Source organism: Geotrypetes seraphini, chromosome 11 (genome assembly GCF_902459505.1).
Source record: "Geotrypetes seraphini chromosome 11, aGeoSer1.1, whole genome shotgun sequence".
In the NCBI taxonomy this organism is placed as follows: domain Eukaryota; kingdom Metazoa; phylum Chordata; class Amphibia; order Gymnophiona; family Dermophiidae; genus Geotrypetes; species Geotrypetes seraphini.
In genome coordinates, this window is record NC_047094.1 from 20,995,028 (window position 1) to 21,001,953 (window position 6,926).

Consider the following 6,926-nt stretch of genomic DNA (forward strand, 5'->3'; position numbering starts at 1 on the left):
CAATTCTGTTTGCAACTTCTACCACAGTAATTAGATGATTACTAATAGAGGAACAATCGTAAATATCACTTATCTTTGCTCTGGGCAATCAGTTCTTGGTGGTGACTACCTCCAGGTGTAGAATGTAGTGGGTTCGTACTTAATCACGGCACTTATTGTTGAAAACGCTACTCGGGTCCATAACATTCATTTGACTGTTGAAAAATCCCACGTGTTCAAAAGTGGCAAGCATTAGAAATTGAAAGAAATAAAAACCAAATAAACTCCTAAAGAATCAAAATATCACAAGAAAAGTGCAAATCATTTGAGGTCCAAAGAGACTGTAAATTTAGACAAAGTCAACAGAATGCTTCTTGAATGATAGAGCACCATAAAGTTATTTCTGTAGCACTACCAGACGTACGCAGCGATGTACAGAGTCACAGAGGCAGTCCCTGCTCGAAAGAGCTTACAATCTAGAGCAGGGGTGTCAAAGTCCCTCCTTGAGGGCCCCAATCCAGTCGAGTTTTCAGGATTTCCCCAGTGAATATGCATGAGATCTATTAGCATGCAATGAAAGCAGTGCATGCAAATAGATCTCATGCATATTCATTGGGGAAATCCTGAAAACCCGACTGGATTGCGGCCCTCGAGGAGGGACTTTGACACCCCTGATCTACACAAAAGATGTAAACTATAGGGCTCTTGTCTACGCAGAAAAAAATCTCCAGGCCTGAGTGTATTGATAGTATATTAATTGATTAATTAAATACAGGGTGTGTGTGTGTATGTTTCTGTGTAAGTACAAGGATGGTTTGAAAAGTTCGGTTAAAAAAAAAAGTTAGTAACTCCCTACCTGATCTTTAGGCATATTCTTACTTTTTTTTTGGTCGTTTACTTGTTTTTTCTCACAAATTAATTCTTGGATCTAAAGAGGACTTGAGCTAATTTCATCATAATAATTTTTCTTGTAAACTACTTAATTTAAGTATCCTATATAATAAAACCCTAGCCGCGCATGCGCACTCCTACCTGCGTGTTCCGTTTTCCATGATCCGTGAGATGTAAGTCTGTGGCGGCAGGAGTGCGCATGCGCGAGTCCCCAGCCTTACAGCACCTAACTACACTCGCGGCAGGACTGGCCGCCAGCGCTGGACTCCCTGCTCTCTCACGGCAAAAAAAAACAGCAAGTTTTTTGCGGTCTGACCTTCCCATCCCTTCCCGACATCTGACTGGCCCCCCCTTCCCTTCCTGCGGTCCAGACTCCAAACCTGTCTGCAGCATTCTACACACGCTGCTACTGCCCTGATTTGCTCTGCCGCGTCTCTGATAATGTCATCAGGGACGTGCCAGAGTAAATCAGGACAATAAAGGCCATGAAGCAGCGTGTGTAGAGTTCTGCAGACGCTACTAGAGTCGGTAGGTTTGTCGGGATCATGGGAAGGGAAGGAGGTGGGGGGGCAAGGGACTAAGGGAGCCAGAGAGACTTCTAGCACCCGTTAATGTAACGGGCTAAAATACTAGTTGATTTATATGATTGTAATATCTTTGGTTAAATTTGCTTTCTGTACAAGTTTTACTTGATATTATAATGAAATCAATAAAATACTTAAATATATATATATATATAAAAAAAAGTTCAACTTTTTTATCTTAAAAACCAGTTATATTTCTCAACATAGTTTCCGTCAACGGTTGTTCTTAGTCCATCGAGTGTCCAGTTTTTCCATCCTGTCGGAAAAATTGGTTTTGTCAAATTTTAAAATTGTTTAACTTCTTTTTTTTTTTTAACCAAACTTTTCAAAGTACCCTCACATATAAATAGCTTATTATCTCCCCCCTCCTTTTTACTAAACTACGATAGCAGTTATTAGCGCGGGGAGCTGCGCCGAATGCTCCACGCTGCTCCCGATGTTCATAGAGATCCTATGAGCGTCGGGAGCTGTGCAGAGCATTCAGTACAGCTCCCTGCGCTAATAACCACTATCGCAGTTTAGTAAAAGGAGGGGGGGTAGGTGGTGTATTTGGAAATACACTTCCCCCTCCCCATTCGCGGTTTCCCTACTCGCAATTTCACATAATCGCAATTTTTTTTTGGAGGGGGGGAGGAGGGAAAACCCCCCCCCCATATTTTTGTCTTCCCCCCGGCATCCCGGCCTTACCTGGTGGTCTAGCTGGTTTTCGGGGCAGGAGCGATCTTCCTACGCTCCTGCCCCGTGCAGATAGCCATTAGGAAATGGCTGTGGGGAGTTCCCATAGTCTCTCGAGACTACGCTCGTATTTCTTTTTAAATTCTACATGGTATCTTTAATCCTCTTATTCCTTTATTTTGGAACGTTTACCGATTCTCCTTTGCTAGAGGTATCCAACAATTTAAACTCTCCCTTCCTTCTAAAAAAGGGATTAAAGGAGTCAAGATCTTCAGTCAATCTTTGGTCTTTAAATTCTCCCAACTCTGGAATGATCTCCCCTTTTGTTTAGGAGTTCCAGTTCGTTTCAATTTTTCTACTCTATTTGCCAAACATTTTGAAAATTAATTCTTTTCAAATTTTGCTATTATCTTCTATTTATCATTTGTAAATCATTCCCTATTTATTTAATTGCTGTAAACCGAGTCGAGCCTTCTCAGAATGATGACTCGGTAGACAAAGTTAAGCTTTAGTTTAGTTTAACAGATAGCTCTGGGTCACAGAGAACAGGCTGAGTCAGTCCTGATTTTACTTCCATTGCATTCACAGTTAAAGGGAAGCAATGTTGAAGCCTTTAGCGTATTGCAGGAGCCCATAAGTTTGATTCATTTACTCTTTTATTTAATAGCGCTCTCTGATTACCTATTAGTTACCACATTAAGGGCTCCTTTTAATATAAATACGCTAATGGATTTAGTGCGTGCTAAATGCTAAGAAGCCCATTTTATTAATGTGGGCTTCTTAGAATTTAGCATCCACTAAGGGCCTGATTCTCAAAACGTGTGTCTCAATTGCAAGTGGCGGTAGGTGTCCTACCACCTGTCTGGCAGCCAGTCAGAATGCATTAAAAAAAAAAAAAAAGACCATTGTAGGCCTCTGTAGTGCATCTAAGGAGACGCGTACCCACGCTTAACCATGCCCAAGGTGGGTCATGGGTGTGGTTTTCCCTGAAAGTGGCCTTGGGTGGGGTTAAGCATCAGTAAGCGTCTCCGTAGATGCAAGACGGACACCTTAAATGTAGGCCTACAAAATGCTGGCCAAAATTTAAGGCATCTGTCTGGGAGTGTAGACATGATTCTGAATAGGACACCGATTACATGATCGGCACCCGCTTGTTAGGCGGTCACCAACATTGGCGTCCTATACAAAATTGGGCCCTAAGTCCATTAGCACAGTGGTTCCCAACCCTGTCCTGGAGGTCCACCAGGCCAATCGGGTTTTCAGGATAGCCCTAATAAATATGCATGAGAGAGATTTGCATATAATGAAAGTGACAAGCATGCAAACCTGCTCCATGCATATTCATTAGGGCTGTCCTGAGTAGGGCTGTGGAGTCGGAGTCGAGGAGTCGGAGTCGGAGGAAATTTCGGGTACCTGGAGTCGGAGTCTGAAGTACAAAAAACTGAGGAGTCGGAGTCGGAACATTTATCTACCGACTCCACAGCCCTGGTCCTGAGAACCCGATTGGCCTAGTGGTCCTCCAGGACAGGGTTGGGAACCACTGCATTAGCACACCTTTAGAAAACAGAACCCTGAGTTTAAAGTCTACATTTTGGCACATGTAAATTATCATCATCGCCAATTGGCCTTGTATATGCAAATCGACTATGCACCCCAATTTGTGCATACAACATAAGGTGCCATATACAGAATTTGGGGTCAGTCCTTAAAAGCATGCTTTGTCAATCCGTTTAATTCACTTGACTTTGACTTCACGGATTCAAAACCATCTGGTTCTCTTTGTTCACCAGCTTTTGCAAGATTGAAGATTACTTATCAGGCTGCTCTTTGGGCTTTGGCTCCTTCTCTCTTGCATTCCCTCTAGGCTTAAAAGGTGAATGTAATTTTAAGATTTGTAAAAGGAGGCTTAAGGTCTTTTCCTTTGATTTGGCTTTAGAGGAGCAGTTATAATATAGTAGGAGTTTTTGAATTATAAGGCATGGGGCTCTTTGTTCTAAATTCTTTTAATTTTTTTAGTGAACTTTTATTTATCTTATGTGAACCATTTTTATTGTAAACCTGAAAGCAAGTAAATAAACATAAATATAACTTTTTTCTTCTGTTTCAAAGGTAGGATTAAAAAGGAAGTAAGGTTTACTTTGAACTTTAATGCATTTTCTAGTTTAGTGTTATATATATGTCTTTTTTTTACTTCCATTTTAGGGTGAGATTTCACTTTTACATTTTGCATATAAGTAAGTGGCTTACGACATACATAAAATAAAATAAAAAAATTAGCACATAAGTAAAATTAAAAACGGTGTTAAAACTCTTAATGCTGACTTTTTAACAGTTTTAGTATGAGGCTGTAAAGACATAATGCTCAACAAAATCTGTTCATTTCGTGTTAAGTACGAGCTCTGCTATTTTTGCGTCATTTAGAAACAAATTCTTAAGAGCTATGTTAATGGCCTAGTGAGCCACTGAATCAGTATCGCAGGTGCACAGACACGTTTGAATCCATTACACGTTTCCCTCAATTGTTTTATTTAACTTGATTTCTTGTTTTCCAGATTATTTAGCTGAATTTTAAAAATTGAATTCTTCATAACTGTTCACATATACAATAAGGCCCATATTCTATAATCAGTGCCTTAGTTAGGCGCTTAACTTAAGCTGAAAATACTGTTTAAAAAAAACCAATTTAAAATAAAAAATGAAGGTGCCTCCAGTTGCCTTTAAGAACAGCACCTGCATCATGCCTATAGAAGCGCGTCAACACCACACTAATCCACAAACTTCAACTCATCCACAATAAGACTGATTTTCAACCTAAAGAAATACGATTCGATCTCGACCTTCCTCAAGCAACTACACTGGCTTCCGATATCATCCCGGATAAACTTCAAAATATCATGTATTCTACACAACATATTGCATGGAAACTCGGCTACTCCCCTTATACAGATATTCTCAGCGACCTGGTCCACATCCAGAAGAATCCTTAATAGAATTCAACTGAACCTACCGCCCATAAGGAACCTTCAATACTAGTGAATTTTTAACTCCATGCCAACCTATCTGGGAGTAAAAACCTGGAACGATCTCCCAGAAGATATCAGAAAGGAGGCCAACTACTCCTTCTTCCCAAAAAGCCTGAAAACGTACCTCTTTGACAATTAATTATCTGCCTTTCCTCCTATATGAAACATAGAAAATGACGGCAGAAAAGGGCCACAGCCCATCAAGTCTGCCCACTCAATTGACCCTTCCCCTTACTGTCCTCTTGGAGATCCCACCCTGATGACCCCTCCCCTTAACTCTACCCTCTTAGAGATCCAACATGTGCATCCCCTTTATTCTTAAAATCTGGCACGCTGCTGGCCTCGATCACCTGTACTGGAAGCTCATTCCAATGATCAACCACTCTTTCGGTGAAGAAATATTTCCTGGTGTCGCCATGTCCCCTTTCCCTCCCTGTTTACTCTTCAGTCGCCCAGAGCTTGTAGGTTTGGGTGACTCACAAACAGAAGATTAGATTAGATTTATGATGCCTAACGCCACTGTAGGCGTGGCTAACGTTGGAAGTGGCATTAGGCATCATAAGGTGCCTCCATCGGCACGATTCACGTGAAATGTAGGCCTTGAAAACCCTGGCCTACATTTCCGGCGCCTACCTTTTCAACGCTGCGATTCTATAAACGGTGCTGCCGTGCGATTGACACCTGATCAGCGGCCTTAAGGCATCCGCTGATAATGGCGCTGTTTATAGAATCTGGGCCTCGGAGCCAAATTCTATATATAGCACCCAAAAGTCAGCGCTGACTAGAACAGCGCTTAGCTTGATTCTAAAAAAGCACCTGCACCTTATAGAATCGTGCTAAGCGCCAGCTCATGGCATAACTTTTAGGTGCACCCATTTAGAAGGAAAACCAAGCCTGAATACTTGCACCTAACTTGTGCGCACATCGGGCATATTTTATAACAGTATGTATAAATTTTAGGAACACCCACTCTTTGCCCATGCTCCTCCCCTGGCCACACCTCATTTTCAGATTTGCACACTAGAATTGGAGCTTTATAGTAGAGAATGACACGGTGACAAAATTCATCACCGCTCCCGTCCCCGCGGATAACCACGGGAAACCATCTTCATGTCATTCTTTAAGGAGAGAGGGAAGAATCAGAGTATGAATGGCCACAACCACTGACCCGCAAGCTTTGCTTTGAAGAATGCTGGTGTAGAAGGACTGAGGTTGAAATAGACACTACAGAATGACAGTCTCTGGTATCCAGAGCAGATATTGTGATGTCATAATGCCTCATTCCACCAGTGCCTAAGAGCCAATCACATCAGTGATGTCACAATGGCTTCATTATCCTTGGCTCACATAAGAATCAGAGTATGAATGGCCACAACCACTGACCCACAAGCTTTGCTTTGAAGAATGCTGGTGTAGAAGGACCGAGGTTGAAATAGACACTAGAAAATGACATGAGATTATTTCCCGCGGTTATCCGCGAGGACAGGAACGGTGATGAATTTTGTCACCGTGTCATTCTCTACTTTATAGCATACGCCTACCAAGTTGGGCATGCAACTTCTAACTAACGCCAATTACCATCAGTTATGAAGTGTTAATTGTCAATCATCGGTGCCAAGTGGGCTTGTTAAACAAGTTGTGTATGCAAATTGGATGTGCGCACCAATTTGTGCGTACAAAAGATGCCATATACAGAATTTGGGAGTCAGACCTTAAATGCATGCCTTGTCAATCCGTTTTAATTCACTTGAAGTAAATAACCAAAATAAACCCA

The 6,926-nt window shown here is 41.7% G+C and overlaps 1 protein-coding gene across 2 annotated transcripts in view; it reads left to right on the forward strand.

Moving 5' to 3' along the window:
* The window catches only part of C11H7orf50 (chromosome 11 C7orf50 homolog), a 293,434-nt gene that overhangs the window by 56,187 nt on the left and 230,321 nt on the right, over positions 1-6,926 (forward strand). The gene's annotated exons all lie outside the window — the stretch shown is intronic.